Source organism: Euprymna scolopes, chromosome 10 (assembly GCF_053919585.1).
Source record: "Euprymna scolopes isolate OS-2025 chromosome 10, ASM5391958v1, whole genome shotgun sequence".
NCBI classification, from domain to species: domain Eukaryota; kingdom Metazoa; phylum Mollusca; class Cephalopoda; order Sepiida; family Sepiolidae; genus Euprymna; species Euprymna scolopes.
Genome location: NC_136491.1, coordinates 106,369,455 through 106,386,954, shown reverse-complemented (window position 1 = coordinate 106,386,954; position 17,500 = coordinate 106,369,455). Strand labels below are relative to the sequence as shown.

General features: G+C 32.9%; 1 protein-coding gene across 6 annotated transcripts in view; it reads left to right on the top strand.

Moving 5' to 3' along the window:
* Positions 1–1,736: 1,736 nt before the first annotated feature.
* LOC145286192 (dicarboxylate carrier SLC25A8-like) overlaps positions 1,737–17,500 on the top strand; it is a 92,161-nt gene continuing 76,397 nt past the window's right edge. For 3 of the 6 annotated variants that reach the window (XR_013869122.1, XM_080134987.1, XM_080134984.1), the window contains exon 1: positions 1,737–1,871. The gene's annotated coding sequence lies outside the window, so the exon portion shown is untranslated. Of the gene's footprint in view, positions 1,872–16,506; positions 16,641–17,500 lie in introns of all 6 variants that reach the window. The other 3 variants (XM_080134985.1, XM_080134988.1, XM_080134986.1) reach the window with 3 other exon arrangements.

Genomic DNA, 17,500 nt, shown 5'->3' with positions numbered 1-17,500 from the left:
ACATCTAGTGCTGAGATTTTGCTGCTTGTCTGGTTAATCAAGGATATACGTTGAGGGGGGGGGGCATTAGTGCTATGAGTTCATCAGTACTTGTAAAACAAGCACAGGGATGCGACATTGCGGCGATGGGACAGAGGTTGGAACTTGGCCGACAATGCGGGACATATTAGATTTTTTTAGACTCTTTTCTGGACCCTGTCTAAGAGTGAGAGATGCACCAGCCGAAATGTGCAACAATATTCTATGCATGGGCAAATTGTGGTTTTGTAAAGTTATAGGATGCTCTCTGGTGTGAGTAATTTTCTAGCACGGTAGAGGGAGCCCAACTTCTTTGTAGCAGCTTGTCTAACTTTTTGCGAGTGAAATAAACCTATTCGTTGTTTTAAAAGAAGTTTTGCTTTTCTTTACATGCAACGCTATTGTTTACTTTTAATATACATACAAATGAATCTCGCATCTCTAAACGCCTTTCTCAAGTGTTATCAGTGTAATTTAATGTTGGACCTGGGATAGAATCTATTTAACCAACCGATGAGTCTCTAACAGATACTATCACCCCGAGTCAGAGTGAACCTAAGACTAATAATAACTGAAGAAAGGCTTCTTGCTCTCCAAAGCTCCAAAATCGGGACTGATATTTATCTTCCGATAACAGCAGGGTATAATGTGACACAAGGGTCGGAAAGTGGGATTTGAAGAGTTGGAGCCCCATCTGCATTCTGTCAAACAGAAGCGCCTCAGGCGATTAGCAATAAACTAACTCTTTCTTATTAGGCAAAGGCAAGGCTTGAGAGGGTGGAGCTCCCAAATTGGAGCCCTTAGATCATACACAGAGCCAGTGAATAAAATAGTACTTACAAAAGACACAAAGTGGGTAGCAAAGTTAATAAATAAACAAAAACAACAAAATAACAACAATAATAAACAATAATAAAATTATACTGTCGGCATCAATTAGCACCACACCAAAGAGTTGAGAAGGGTCAATGACAATGGAAAGACCCAGGAGAAAAAGCACTAACTAGACCTCCACTGGACGGTGAGAAAAGGACTGGGACTTTGGGAAGACTTATTGCCACTCAAATTCTGGTGAAGACTGATGGTCATTGCCGGCAAGAAGTCAATGGCAAGCGGCTGTTGCGATGATGCAAATTCATTTGCAAAGATTATCGAAAAGGTGGAAAGTAATGAAAATTTGAGGAGACTTGTTGTCACTCGGACTCCAGAGAACACGGTCGATTGTTGTCAGTAAATGATTTCTAATGATGATCTGGGGAATAATAATAATAATAATAATAATAATAATAATAATAATAATAATAATAATAATAATAATAATAATAATAATAATAATATCAACAACATAAGTAAGTACATATGAACAACGTTATGTCACACAATTAAATTGACAGTTCTATTGGCATTCTCCGGTAGGGGCGCCTCCGACAATTAGCAATAAATTAACTTTTTCTCAGGGCAAGAAGGCAAGGCCTAGAAGGGTAGAACTCCCAAATGGAGGCCTCCAGAACGTACCCACCACTAGTAAATAAAATATGTGCAAACTGCAAAGGGCACAAAGGTATAAAACAACTACAATAATATCAGCAACAACAGCAGCAATAATAACATTAAGTACATACGTACAATGTTGTCACACGCTAACTAAATCGACCAATCAAATGTCTCCATTTGTGACACACCTTCTAACCTTTATCAAGTGACCCAGGATCAACTAATGAAAATCGAGAACACACCCCCGACAATTGACCAATCAGGTTCTTTGCTTTCAACCCTGTTTTGATGAAATGTAAATGTTAAGACGACCGAATAGCAGAACGATTTTATATACACTTTGTCACGCCAATTGAAAGGTAAGTTCGCCACGAGCCGAACATTTCCTCTTTATTATATACGGATACCCGGAATCTTATCTCTATGATGGTTATATATATATATATATATATATATATATATCCTCCGGCTGAAGTGTTGAATCGAGTCAACTTCTCTAACAAAGGAGGCCGATTTCTTCCGTTTTTCTTTTGTATTTGTTTATTACGTAACGATTTATACAGACGCTCTTTTTGGTTCATTCATAAGTATTTATTTTTCACAAGTTAAAACCAACAATTTGTATATTGACAACCTAGGTTTCGTATTTTTTTCTCTTCATTCTTGCTTATTATTAGTTTAATATCTAAATTTTACAATATTTAGTTGATTTGGACGAAAGTAAACGGCGCAGAGAGAAGAAAAAAAATCGGACAATGGACACGCCACACGCAATGCTTAAAAAAATATATATTTATTTAATGCCAAAAATTTCCGTTTCTTTCTACATTTAACAGGAATTTCTTATTCGCTTTTTATTATCTGCTTAAAAGAATTGTCTAATTTGTGATTCTGTGGTTTGGTTAACTGGATCGAACTTTGGTAACTTAGTGCGATACAATCGGATATATATATATATATATATATATATATATATATATATGAGATTATGAAATGAATAAAAGTATTTTGATTACTACAAGCGCTAAATTACTATATTTTATAAGAAAAAAATGTTCGTGTATATGATGGGGGTTCAGTTCACCTTGTAAAATGTGCCCCTAATCTCGCGGGCAAGTGCTTTTCGAAAACATCAACTCTCACTTATGGCTAAGTAAATGATAACAATTTGTTGGCTTTTAATTTTAGAATTAAAATGTGGCATGAAATTAAATTATTAACACATTAGGCTTGTTTTAAGTTGGATGATACCCCCTCCTCCAGAGTAAATGTGGTATTGTGGTGACTAATGATTCTAGCTAAGAATATGATGGATGGTGTTGTTGGTGTATGCGTGATTAATGACGCCCCATTCTGTACACTTTTGACGAACCTGTGTCTAATTTGTTTTAAAATTTGAGCTACATTTTTTCATGGTAAATAAATGATGCAAAGTGTAGTATCTGTTCTAATACTTCTACACTTATGTTCGAGGTCAGTGAATGATAAATTCTAGATTGACTTTAATTTTTACTCTTTTGTTTCCCTTTTGGGGAAGCTGGATTTTCCTCGCATCAAAAACCGATTTTGTGTCCAATCTGTCCTCGTAGAGGCTGGGCGGGGGAACAATCCGGTGACTAAGTTCTACTTTAGATTTTCAAAATAAATTTATTACTATTTTATACGCAGTAAGGGTATATCGCAGTAAGATTCTTTAAAGAAAATAAATAAATAAATAAATACATCTGTACCATCAGGCGGTGTTAACTAAATATGTCACCACCCAACTTTAGTCCGGATTAGCAATGGCACATGTATACCTTTTAAACTTGTATTGTACTTATTTTTAAATGACCTTGCGTTCGAATGTGTAGTATGTCTTGTCTTTTTCATATATATATATATATATATATATATTAGTATATTTTATTTTTTCGTGTTTTTGTTTACTTGTATGTGGGGGGGGGGGGAGAATCACCGCACGGTGATCAAGACCCGGGCGCCGGACGGCACTCTTAAGTGTTAGGTAGATAGCCCTATGATGATCAGTAGTGGTGGAACTGGAACTTGGGTAGTGCTTTATTATGAATTTAGGAAAACTCGTCTCCGGAAAACTCGTCCCCTTTCGCTAGGTAGAAAAACTGGTCCCGTATTGAATAAATATCGATTGAAAACACATTTTATGATCGTTCTTGAAGGAGATATTGGTTTTTAAAATAGACTATAGCCCCCCCCCCATAATATTTAAAAAAAATATTTTTACTTGTTTAATGTTTTTTTTTTTTTAATAAAATCGATTTTCCAAGTGTTCGTTTTCTACCTAACTGGCTAAGTTCTTAGTGGTTTCACTTATTTTAAAGCGTTTATTATGTTCATAAACGAGACCGCATTTTTTTTTTTTTTTTTTTAATATTAATATAAAAAAGAATTTACTTATTTACTGTTGTTTAATTTATTTGGAATCGTTTATTCGGTAAAGGAAAAAAAAAACACCGAAAACAAATAAGTGTTACGTGAGAACGAGAAATAATGTCCGGTATATCACATCTTAGGGGTCTTGATAATCGCTAAAAAATAGAAAATTAGGTATTATTATACAAACACCGTGACAGCGTTAGGGTTAGGGGGGTTAGGGTTAATTCGCTGTCACGGTGTTTGTATAATAATACCGAAAATTAAAGAAATTACTAAGGGAGATTTGGTTTTAAAAAGAAAATAATAAATTTTAATATTTTTTTAAATATAATTTTGAGGGGGGGGGTAAAAACTATATCTCCCTCCGAAAAACAACCAACAAAAAATGAAATGAAATGAATGATTCTTGATAAACGATAGCGGAGTTTTCAATAAAATTGATTAATAAATTTATTTAGTGATTACTTTTTCTCTTAATTATTGATTTTAGAATTTTGAAGTAAAAATTAAAAATGAGTTAACAGAGATTGTTAGCACATGGGACATGGCATCTTTCGCGCCAAAAATATTTCGCTTTTAATTTATTAGTTAATTTTTGCAAAATTTGACAGGACGACAATAAATGGTGATAATTGATAAAACTATAATTTTAAATAACGCATGAGTGCATTTGGTATGAGAGAAAACAAAAACATAACAACAAAAAACTATCATAATTAAAAAACCAAAACAAAAAAAGTAACGAAGAATCGAATCGCTCCCTGTTTTTTAATTTTTTTGTTTTGTTTGTATTGTTTTTATGACTCCAAAAAACATCGTTAAAATAAGAACAAAAAAAATTGTAATTAACTTTGTATGAACATAATAAACGCTTTAAAATAAGTGAAACCACTAAGAACTTAGCCAGTTAGGTAGAAAACGGACACTTAGAAAATCGATTTTATTTAAAAAAAAAAACAAAAAACATTAAACAAGTAAAAATATTTTTTCAAAATATTATGGGGGGCTATAGGCTATTTTAAAAACCAATATCTCCTTCAAGAACGATCATAAAATGTGTTTTCAATCGATATTTATTCAATACGGGACCAGTTTTCCTACCTAGCGAAAGGGGACGAGTTTTCCGGAGACGGGTTTTCCCGAGACGGGGTTTCCCGGGACGAGTTTTCCGGGCACCCTTTATTATTTAAGGTTAGGTATCAGAATTTTTGTAGGAATTTTTGATACCCCTAACACGAAACCGCGAATAAAATATAAAAAAAAACTCGTGATTTCTCTTTTAAAAGTGGGTTGTTTATTTTCTTTATGGATTATACTTCCAAAATAAACTATTAAAGTTGTATAAAAAGTAATAGAAATATGTTTTTTTTATTTTTTAAAAACAGTAATAAAATTAATTGAATTTTACGAGTTCAGTATTTTTCAATTTTTAAACTTTAAAAATCTATCAAAATTTTTCTATTGATTTTATTTTTACGATATTTTCAGGGTCAATGTGAAATTTTATGCTCTTTCCAATAAACCGAATATATTTCAGACACGTTTTTTTTATTATTATTCACGCCCCCCCCCCCCCATTTTGAAATGTCTATCAAAAAGTAAAGAATTAATTTACTCAAAGTTTTATATATCACAAATTGTAGATAAAAGATCAATAAGTAATATATTCAAATTTAAAACAAAAAAAAAAGTAGTGTTTTTTAGAAATTTACCTGTAAAGTCTGAAGTTTAAAACTTTTTTTTTATTTTTTTAAAATCAGTTTGTTTGTTTTTTTTTTTTTTTTTTTTTTTTTTATTTAAATGAAACGTTGGTTCTTGCTCCTTTAATTGAAAAAAAATTATAGTTTGAATTACATTTTTCGAGTAGTTATAAGCTTGGAAAGACAGGGGGTCGAATTATTCAATATTTTTCACAAAGTTCCTGACACACCTAGAGAATGGCCCAACAAGAACTTATTCACATTAGACTTGAAAATGACCATATTACAGTTAGCTGGAAAGCAGTACCACGATATTCTGTTTCACAGACTGACGACTTTAGGAAATAAACTTTTTTTTTCAAGAAATTTTCGTTTAGTTCTTAGGCACTCATTAGGAAATTGTCGACAGTTGTTGTCTGAAAATAAAAAAATTCGGACCCTCCATAGAAAAGGATCTGAACCCCTCCAACATTAAAACCCGATCTAACTATGCCCTCGTGAGGATACAGTTTTTATTCAATTTAACTTCTACCATGAAAAAATTATACAACTTAGAAATGTTTTGAAAATAAGTGTTTGTACTTATTCAAAATACGGACTGTGCTGAAATAATAACGTTATTTAGAAATCCATTCTGAACATGGACAGGGGAGAGCATTTTTTTAAAGTAAAAAAAACTGTTCTGTACTTGCACCTAACCATTCAATAAACAAAATATACCGTAAACATTGCAATATTTATGCAAAGTACGGACCATGCTGAAATTATTTATTTAGAAACCCAATCTTAACATGGAGTAGTGCTCATTTTTTTTTTTTTTTTTTTTTTTTTAACCATTGTAGACTTTCACCTAACACTGTAATAAATAAAAGATACCGTAACTCTTGAATTTAACCTCAAAACAAAACAAAAAAGAAGCACGGTTCGTATTTCTGCAAAAATGTTTAAGTTTTTAATTTCAGAATAACTGAGGAATCTCGAAATTAAGTCGTTCTAAATTATTTTTATTTTGTGTGTGCACTTATTGAACCGTGCTATTTTTAAATAGTATTTTCAAATTAAATTAAAGTTTTACAATATCTTTTTTCTTTTATTAAATTGTTAGGTGAAAGTACAGAATAACACCCCCTCCTCTCTCAATGTTAGGAATGGGTTTCTAAATAATAACGTTATTTCAGCGCGGTTCAATAAATGCACAAGTACCAATTTTTTTTTTCTTTTGTATTTTTAGTTTTTATCATTATGTTATGTTTTATTTCATTTTCTATTTTTCTTCCTTTTTAATTTGGTTCGCATATTTAACAAGAATATGTCCGTTAATCTTGATGTAAGAAAGAATGCGCGCGTGATGATGTAACACAAAAGTGTGTCACAGTGTCAAAAAATCATATGATTGTGTCAAGCAATTAAATTGATTTTATTATGTTCGTTTTTGATGTTTTTTTAATTGTTTTATAATACGTGACTTTAATATAATTTATTTCGATTAGGGTCACTAGTAGAACTGTTATAAACCTGCGTGGGTGTGTTTTTGCTAAGTGCATGCATCAATAAAGTGATTTTTAATATCGTATTCAGCTAAAGCCATAACAAGCGACATTTAATGGTTTATTTTATTGAAGCTACACCGTAGTCACGTGATTTAAATTTTAGCAGACGAAACATTGGGAGTCAAGAGTTTGAGAATCAATACGTAAATAAATACATAGGTATCAGTATCGCATATTATTTTTTAACGTAAAATAACCACCCATTTCCGGACCAGCAGGTGGTAAAAGTAAGGACCTCCAACGCGCGACACTGACTTAGACCCCCCCCCACACACACACACATGTAACACGATGTAGCATTGTAGCTGTAATTAATCTGATAACGTTTTAAAGACATAACTTAATTTTTTTTTTTTTTTTTTTTTTTAAATCTTTACTTTAACGGCAACTCAACGTTCACCATTAAATTTACGACTTTTATGGATTTCCGGGTATGCTGAAACGAATATCACAACTTGGGTCAGACAAGTATTTTCTGGATATTAAAAACCATTATCAGATGTAATCCCTTATGTTTGCACTGACGACTATATTTTTCCCAATTGAACAAGTACTAGTAATGCACTAATGCAGTGCACATGCGTGTTGCAAAACACCTCCTCTCCATGGTAAGAATGGAGATCGCCACTGACATTCATTGATACATTGAAAAAAAAAATGTCTTAATATCCACAAAACTACTTGTCTGTCCAAAATGTGAATGTGATATTCGTTTTCGTTCAAAGGGAAAACATTTCAAAGTCATTTTGAGTTGCCGTTAACGTAACAACCAAAAAAATGTCTAAGAAACGTCCCATTGAAATGTTGATGATCAAAGAATATGTGATTATATGTAAGCAGTAATATATATATATATATATATATATATATATATATATATATATATATATGCGTCACCCCCCTCCAACCACAAGCCCTCACACCCCACGATCCAACATTCATTCACAATTTATAAGTGCAAAAAACATGGTCAAGTTGAAATAGAAAAATTGTTTTCATGCTCTTAAAAAAAACAAAAAAAAACGGTATTTGGCCTGGAAGTTGATTAAATCTATTTTTCATTTAAAAATTCAATTTCATTTGCCTTTCTATGGGGGTGGGGCTGGTTTTATTTTCATCCTGCGCCATCCAAACCTCCACACTTGCATTATATATATATGCGCGATTTTTGGAATATGACATTTTCGTTTTGTGACGGGTACATACATACATCGTTAAAATTTTAATTGTTTTGCAATTAGGTTGAAATCTGGACTTGCACCATAATTTAGTTTATAAGTGACAACCATCTTAAAGCTGAAAAGTTCAAGAGAACCAAAAGAACATTGTGAAACATTTGGATAAATTACGAAAAATGTAATCTTTTTTCTAGTAACTAGTTGTTTTTTTTCCTCCCTTTCTTTTTAGCCATTTTTTTTATAAGTAGGCATTAGTTATTGCAATTTCTGCTAGTTCCAAAAATACCCAAATGCCAAAAACTAAACCCAAGGGAAACATCTTCAAGGAAATAAAGATTGCATTTTTTTTAATCATTAAACTCATTTCCTTAAAATAATAACTTTGTTCATGTGTTTGTTTGTTGTCCAAGAATACGAAATGTATACAAACAGGCAAGTGTCCTTTGTTTGTTTTGCTCTTTAAAACGAGTTCACCGCGAAGTAAACATAAACGTTATTCGTTTGTGCACTAGTGCTGATGTAATCAATTATGTCTATAAACAAAATCAGGATGTTTTCTTTTAAGCAGTTGTACCAAAATATTGTTTACTTAAACCGAACGGGGAGGGGGGATCGCACTTTGATCGAGATAAAGTGTTGTTCTGTCCTATTAGGTCATTATCCCAAGCATTACCTCCTCTTTCTCGGGAGGTGGGGGGTAATTTCGCCAGTGGGGTTGTTTTACAATCCAGAGATTCGAAAAAGTGGTCAAAAATTCAAATACACAATAACAAATAAATGTTATCAAGGCAAAATAAGTTACTCTTCTATCTATTTTTAGTGGTTTTTTTTTTGTTTTTTTTGCTCACTTTAAAATGTTTAATCGTTTCGAAAAACAGTGTGTCGCGTTTACGTGAAAACAAAAATGGCCGCGCGTGGGCTGACTCGTAATTTAAATTTTAAGTTAAAACTAAAAAATTATACAAAATACTGTTAGAAACCTATCCAATATCTTACCGTAACATGTTAGGTTTCTTAACAGTATTTTGGCCGACCAATGCGGATTTCACGTAGTAATTTAAAATTGCGAATTGCGAATATAAGAACTAAACGCGTTTTAATAGTTTTTAACGCAAAAAAGATCTTTTGTGTGTGCGTGTTTTCTCTTTTTCATACAATTTTTTTTTTTTTTTTTTTTTTTTTTTTTTTACCGAAATCTTTTGCGTTTAACAAGAATTTGAACAAAACAAAACAGCAAACGAAAAGATGTAACTACATGTTTTTATTAAATGGTCCATATAACGAGATCAGTTCATTTGTATGATTTAAATTAACATTTTAGAGGGTGTTTCTTTATAATAGCATATCGCCCTCAGGGTTGCCAGACTATAAAAATATTTGAAGCCAAATCTTTTAGAAAAAGAGCCCCAACCCCCCAAGAGACCCAAATTGTGTAGCAAAATTTTCACAAACATTTATAGGTAAATTTTTACGCCGTGTCCCAACGTATTATAAACACCCCAACCTCCCCATGTTAAGAACGACTTTCAGAATAAACATTCCCCAACCTCGAAAGCCGTTCTTAATATGGGGAAGTGGGTTGGGGTGTTTATTCCGAAAGCCGTTCTTAACATGGGGTGGTTAGGGGTGTTTATATTACGCTGGGGCAGGCCGTAAAAAAAATACCCATTTATATTTTTTCATTGTCCAGCTTGTGTAGATTTAAATCGACGCATTTCAGGTGAAAACATTACGTACTTAAGCAAAGATAAATAGGTCCAGCAGACGAGCCTAGCCTCGTTCTGAAAAATCTGAACAGTTCGGTCACGTGACATGTGACACCGGTGCTTCTACTATTATTGAGCCTTTGAATGATGGATAAAGAAAGCATGGACCAATTTTGGAAAAACTATGAGGAAGCGAAAGCGTTTCGAAGAGAAAAAATATTTTGCAAGCGGAAGGTCCGGCGTGTCTCATTTTCTGTTTTATTTACAAAAATATTTCTTGTAAAAAAAAAAAAAAAAAAAGTTACTTTTCGCTAGCTTCACCGGTTGTTAACCTAAATTTTCCGAATGTCAGAACGAGGCTGCGGGACATACTTATCTTTGCTTCACCCGTACTTACGTGTCCTGTCGAAATGAGTATAAATTAGCAGAAATTGTTTTTGACAACATTTAAAGGTTTTCGGGTATTCTGTAAATGCCGACAAATAGTTTGTATGTAACGTTATGCTTTCCGACGGCAAGCCAAACAAAGCACGTGTACGACGCGTTGTTTTGCTCATGGATACGATAAAAGTACATTATCACGTACTTACGCGCCATGCCGAAATTAGTATCAATTCAAAAAAAAAAAAAAAATACGAAAAATGGTTCAGTAGAAAAATAATTATAATTAAAAACAGACATAAAATATTTAAATAACATTTTTTTTTCTAGAATTAATTTATTAGAATATCCGAAAACCTTGAAATGTCAAAAACAATTTTTGTTAATGGTAAATATCCAGATCCGCTGCTGCTACAACAGAACACCAACCACTCTAATTTGTTTTTGTTTTTTTTTAATAAGTAATTGAGGTCGCTGACAACGAATCTGATAATTAAACTTATGGCAAATTTACCATTTGCATGGTATTAACCCCTGAACCCACGAACTACTTTCCACCATTTTGCAGCTTCCATTTACGCTACGCGCATGCGCGCTGTAGCATAAACGACGGCTTCACCAAGCAAACTACGTTGAGGGGGGGGGGGTCCAGAATATAGAATTTTCTAATTTTCAAAAATACATTATAGCACTTTTTGGATGGAAAATTTAAAATTAGCTGAAAAAGAAATAAAACAAGAAAAGGAAAGCACTCCGAGTTGGGGAGAGGGAGGGATTAATTTATCTGTTTTTTTTTTTTTTGTTTTGTTTTTTTTTTCTTCCTGGAACATAGAATTTTCAAATTTTCAAAAAGTAACGCACCGACATTTACCAATTAGAACACCATTTAACATTTTTCGAAGATTTTACTGTTTACATTGGGGGCACGAGCGGTGGGGGGGCGCCTAGATTGCCTAGACACTAAATTAAAATATACTAGTTGCATTTGAACACAAACTCGAGTCCTCATCATCAGTTTAATGCCCATTTTACATGCTGGCATGTGTTGGACGGCTTTTAGAAATTGATTTCCAAACTATCCCTGGCCAGGTCTTTGTTTATCCCTCGTTCTCTCAAGTCCATTCTTATCACTTCTTCCCATTTTTTTTCTGTGCTCTTTCCTTGTGTAACTGATGCTACTATCCCAACTGTTCTACATCTTCTGCCTTATGGGTTCCTCTCTTAGTCAACAGAGGTAACTCTCTGCTGGTTAGTAATGGCAAAAGTCCCCTGAACTTATCCACTCCTTTAGTCTGAGTATTTTTCGATCACAAGATTAATAATTATTTCCGACAACCTTCAAATTTAAATATAAAACTATTCAACTTCAAAATAACTACAACTGAGATTGAAACCAAACCTTAGACAGTGAGTCAAGTACGATAACCAGTAGACAAGCTACACAGTTGACAGATAAAAACCTGATGACCCCCCCCCGAGTAACAATTTTTTTCAATTTTACCCTCTTAGCAGCCCTTTTTTTCTCGATGAAAACGGATTAAAAAGTTTTCCACATGTCTGAATACACTGTATACCAAATTTCAAGTCTGTAGATAAAAAATTTGTTGAGTTTGAAGTGTTCTCACACATACATTCTCACTTTTATAGATAGATTTATACATATGTTGTGAACTAATTATGGCTGTCAATATGTTGGTGTTTTTTTCATTTTAATCTCTAAGCAATCTTTCACGGTCAACTAATTTTTATTTCCCAGATCATAATAAACGTACACTAATTGTCTTTGTCTAAACAATGCAACGTGTTTTTTGTTTTTGTTTATTTTTTTGTGGTTAGGTCATGGTGTTCTACAGAATATTATGGGTCAGACAGAGTTGGCAGTTTATAATAAATGCTTAAAGCCAAACTTTTTTTTTTTTTTTTTTAAGTCAAGATAAATGTTCAAAAAGCTTTTAAATCGGCAATTAAAAGTCAAAATTAAATATTTCATCAACACTAATCATTACTGTGTCAGAAATACATATTGAATTTGTTTTTCGTTTCCTGTTAACCGAATATTTATTGAAACCCGGAAACCCATGAAACATTATTGAAACCGACCAAATAGAATTAAGATGGGTCCAGAGCATTATTAAAAACATCCTTTCCGAGTTTCTTGCCACTCCGACTCCCTCTTGAAAAGAGAAATATTCTGAAGAGAATGTTCAGAAACGATCAATTAGACTTTTCTTAACTAACTAGCACGCCGCCCGGCGTTGCCCAACCATAAAATATGCTTAAATATATTTTAATTATTAATACAGATTTTATATTAAAGAACCAATTCTTTATTGATTCTTATACTGTACCCTCTCTCTCTCTCTCTCTCTCTCTCTCTCTCTCTCTCTCTCTCTCTCTCTCATATATATATATATATATATATATATATATATATATATATATATATTACATGGAAGTCACCACTTATCAAGGCCCGGGAGCCACTTGGGGATAAGGGTTATATATATATATATATATATATATATATATATAGATATAGATTTAAAGTTTTTTTAAAAATGTGACTTTGGTGCCATTAGCTAGAATCCAAACCAAAACATTTAGCTCTCCAGCAGATTTCGCTACCATGAGACCTAAAGACACAAGGATATAAAAACTTTAAAAATTAACTTACTTAAACATATAAATGGATATTTGCACATGCATAGAGGATACATATTGAATCAACTTAGGCCTGCCAACTTCCAATTTTTCAACGTTGACCCTTTAGTAGCTATTTTTACCGGCTAAAAACCTAATCGAATTTGTTCCCCATATCCTCTCTCTCTCTCTCTCTCTAAATTAGTGGCCTTGCAAAGCCACAGGGAACACAACTGAATTGGCCATCAGGGCACTAGTAGTGCCCGGCACTACATATACAAATGCAGGCAAATTTAGGTATATTTTATTGGTTTGAAAATATAGGTTCTTTATCAATTGTCATAAAATGTTAACAGTAGAGTAGTATTATAATTTTCAAAAAGCCTGCAAATTTTTATGTAGTTTCGTCCCATAGAACCAAAGATATGAGCATTTCAATATCAAATTTGGCTACCAGTATATATATATATATATATATATATATATATATATCACCTTTTTTGGCAATTTTATAAGTTCCAAAATCTCAGCAACTATTGATCAGAATTTAACAAATGAAGGCTCGTTGGAAAGGTAAATGACCTGAATTGTGTAGTGGGCTATGTGACATTGGCCCTTAAAGTCGCACATTAAGGAGATCATCCATCATCCAGAAGCTATTTTTTTGCACTTTTTTTACAGCCATAAAATGTTTTAATTATAATCATGTGTTTTCCTAGTTTTTGCATATGAATTACAAAATATTTGATATTTCTTCCAAACCTCTGGCCTTGATGGAGGGGAAACAAAACTTGCTGCTATGGTTTCAAATGATCTGAAATAACAGCAAGGGGAGACTTGATTCCAAATATTTCTCATGTTATATCTCCCCTTTTTAGTTTTCATACATAAAATAAATTTCAGTGTATAAGGATTATTTGATACTGGAGATATTCATAATCATACCCTATTTCCAAAAGAGGGGAGATAGAACATATGAGAAATATTTGGAATCAAGTCTCCCCTTGCTGTTATTTCAGATCATTTGAAACCATAGCAGCAACTTCTAGTCTGCCCTCCATCAAGGCCAGAGGTTTAGGAGAAATATATAAATATATTCCAGGTTAAAAGTATTTAAAAGATTCGGATCGTTGAATTTCAACAAGGGTCATTGATAGTGTTCAATCAAAAAGAGCAAAGTTATAATTTTATTTCCTTTAAGTAAATACAGGCGTATCTTGTTACGATGTGCAACCCGTTTCGATCATTATTGATCTCCTGAGGCAAGAAAACATTCTGAAAATTAAAAAGTTGAAAAACATTTAAATTTGGAGGAGAAAATATTTTGCCATGTCTAACGTATAGCATGGTTTAAAGATCCCCTTTAAACCATGCTATACGTTAGACATGGCAAAATATTTTCTCCTCCAAATTTAAATGTTTTTCAACTTGTTAATTTTCAGAATGTTTTCTTGCCTCATGAGATCAATAATAATCGAAATGGGTTGCACATCATAGCAAGATATGACTGTCTTGAAAACTCCCTTGTAGAAATATGACGCAGTTGATCTCCAAAGAATGAATTTTTCAATATTCATCCAGATTAATGCCGATCAAGAATACACCCGCTTTGTGGGTGTTTTTTTTTTTTTTTTTTTTTTTTTTTTTTTTAATAGTTGTTTTAGTTAGACATATACGCGTACGTACGCAGACAACTGCCCTTTATATAATAGATATTATCCATGTTATTCAAATGTGTCAGTTTTTTTTTTTCTAAAGAAATTTCACTAATATTCGTGAATTAATCGTGTTCTGCTGGTTATGTTAATTTACTAGGATTTTCGTTTTTCTTCATGGTCAACAATTTTTTTTTTTTTTTTTTTTTTTTGCTAAATCATGATGACTCACAATAATTATCTGTTAATGTCCAAGCAAGGCAAATTTTTTTTTTTTTTTTTTCTCTCTCTGTCGTTGTGGTTAGGTCATGGCGTTCTAAAGAACACCATGGGTCAGGTACTTTAACGTTGCCCCCCCCCCCAACTAGTCCTGCACGGGCCACATTCAGTATTATTATTTTTAATTCCATTGTTTTCTTTTGCTCTGTGATTGTGAGTCAATTATGACGAAGTGTACCCGTCGTCGTCGGAAACGGTGGGTGTACATTGTACGAGGCAGTGTTATACCCGGAACTGTCAAAACTGATAAAACGAACCAAAGAGAAACCGTCTACTTGATGACGGTTTCCAGTTTTAAAATTGGAATTGTTGTTTCAGGAACTGTTATTTTAAGTCAACTGTTTATTTTATGGGGTGGAGGGTTAATAATGATTTCAAAAGTTATCAGTATTTTTTTTTTCTATTTTAAATTGACACATAATTTGATTGTAATAAATTCAAACATTTTTAATAATTTGGTAAATTTTTACTTCCTTTCTAAATTAACACAAAATAACAACTTGCATAGGTTTTCGGGTATGCTAATCTCACATTTAAATTTGGCGCAGACAAGTATTTTTCCGGATATGAAAGACCTTTATTATGCAAAGTAATCATTTATGTTTTTACTGGTGACTGTTAGCATGCGCATATACAATTTTAACGCGCATGCGTGGAAACAAAACCAGTAGAAACAAATCGAACGGCATAGCAACCAATTTTTCCAACTGAACCAGTTTCACCCCGTCTCTGCGGGGGCTGGACATGAATCTCAAAGACCATATGTGAGGGTAACCCCATATATAAGACCATTGCCCTTGTGGCAATCAGTTATTGGTCAATGTAGGGAAAACCTTTCATACCAATTGTCACTATCCAGGTCCCCTTTTCCCTTTCCCCCTCCACATTTAAAAACCGCGTTGTGCCCAATTTGCTCAGTGAGGAAGCAAATAAATACACAATTTTTCCAACTGAACGAGTTTCAGATTTTTATTTTTTATGTGTGGGTAGATTGTGGCCATTGGAGAATCCCGCCTGTACAAGGAAAGGTTTTTTTTTTTTTTTTTTTTTTTTATTTCTTGCTGTTATGGGGGGGGTGGAGGGAGATATTCAAATCTCCTTTTATTATTTTATTTATTGCTCTCATTTCTAATTTGGGGTAGCGGTAATGACGGCCGTGCAAAATGTAAATGTGATATTCGTTTTAGCCTAACCAGAAACCTATACAAGTCGTCATTGTAAAGATATGTGGGTAAGTACGCCAAATTTTAGTCTGCTATTTTGGTACACCAAAAGTTTATGGGGCATATATATATATATATATATATATATATATATATATATAAGACTTTCTGCAGAAAAACAATTTTTATTTTTTTACATTTTCATCTAACTTGTGCAACGGAGATAAATTTAATTTTTCATTCTAAAACGAAATAAAAATTTTATTTATAATAAACATGTTTTTTTTATACGTAACTTGTGTTTATTCGCTAGATAAAAATGTAAAAATAAACTTTTTTTTTCTGTAGGAAGTTTTATATACGTTATATGATGCTTGGCATAACAAAATGGCGGGTTAAAAGTTGGAGTACTGGCGTACCAAAAAAAGAATTACCGGGTTAATGTTAATGTGGAAAGAAAGTAAACATTTACAGAAAAAAAGGTAAAATTATTTACAATTTAAATTTATAATTATTTAAAATACCCCCCCCCCCCCCCAAAAAAAAAACCGATAAATTTTTACTTTAACCACAATAATATTCACCTTTAAATTGACAACTCTGTTTTCGGGTCTGCTGATGAAAACGAATATTACATTCATTTGGGGCGAACAAGTAGTTTTCTGGATATTAACACATTTTTTTTTTTAATGAATTTTAATTCCGTCGCCATTCTTAACACGAGGAGGGGTTTGAAACCCATGCGCATTAGTATTGGTTTTAGCTTTGAAAAACATGGCAACTAGTGAAAACATAATGGATTACATTGGATAAAAAAGGTCTTAATATCTAGAAAACTACTTTCTGCCCCAAATTTAAATGTAGTATTCGTTTTCAGCATACTTGAAAATATGTAAAAGTCGTCAATTTAACGGTGAATGTTGAGTTGCAGTTAAAGTAAACATATATATATCGATAAAATGATAAAACAATACCCAGCATCAATCTCGCAAACCGCTAAACTAGAAAAATGCCCATCAATTGTAGCAGTGGCAAACAATGCAGAGTTAGTGTTTTTTCTCGCTGGTTAAGAAACGTTTGACTCTTCCACCCCCTGTCGCCCTTTTGTTTTGTGCAAATCCCCCACCCCACCTCATTTCATCTCATATCACAGCGCTGTGTATAAGATGCGTACACGCTCAGGAGGCTACTCACTGTACTTTAATAATTCTAGGCAGGTCGCGTGTACTATTCTTTAAAGTATTAATGATACCGTTACACTCGACCCTCCAATTTCGTTACGAACGATTACGCATAAGTTACCAGGGTAAACAATCGTAATTTTCGGGAGAAGAAGGATATA